This window comes from Penaeus monodon, chromosome 32 (assembly GCF_015228065.2).
Source record: "Penaeus monodon isolate SGIC_2016 chromosome 32, NSTDA_Pmon_1, whole genome shotgun sequence".
NCBI classification, from domain to species: Eukaryota; Metazoa; Arthropoda; class Malacostraca; order Decapoda; family Penaeidae; genus Penaeus; species Penaeus monodon.
The window spans coordinates 8,916,617-8,916,871 of NC_051417.1; the positions used below are offsets into that span (position 1 = coordinate 8,916,617).

At 30.2% G+C, this 255-nt stretch overlaps 1 protein-coding gene across 2 annotated transcripts in view; it reads left to right on the forward strand.

The window, feature by feature from the left end:
- Positions 1 to 255, forward strand: part of LOC119593476 (exosome complex exonuclease RRP42-like) — a 54,931-nt gene that overhangs the window by 51,974 nt on the left and 2,702 nt on the right. The window lies entirely within an intron of this gene.

A 255-nucleotide genomic window follows, 5' to 3' on the forward strand; every position in this document is an offset into this window, starting at 1 on the left:
GTTCCCGTTTTACATAGTACTTGCACAGATGTTAAATTTGAAAATAACTGTAGAATTAGTAAATATATCAAGCCCATTTCAATTTTTGTACATGTTTTTTGGATACTGAAATATACAGGTTTTGACAAATTTTTGATTGGGGATTATTATCTTAGAGAAGTTGGGAAATAATCTCAGCATTTTTGCCACAGCACAAGGGTTAGTTAATATCAGAGTCATCTACATAGGATGAAAATAGAATTGTAGGTTGATATT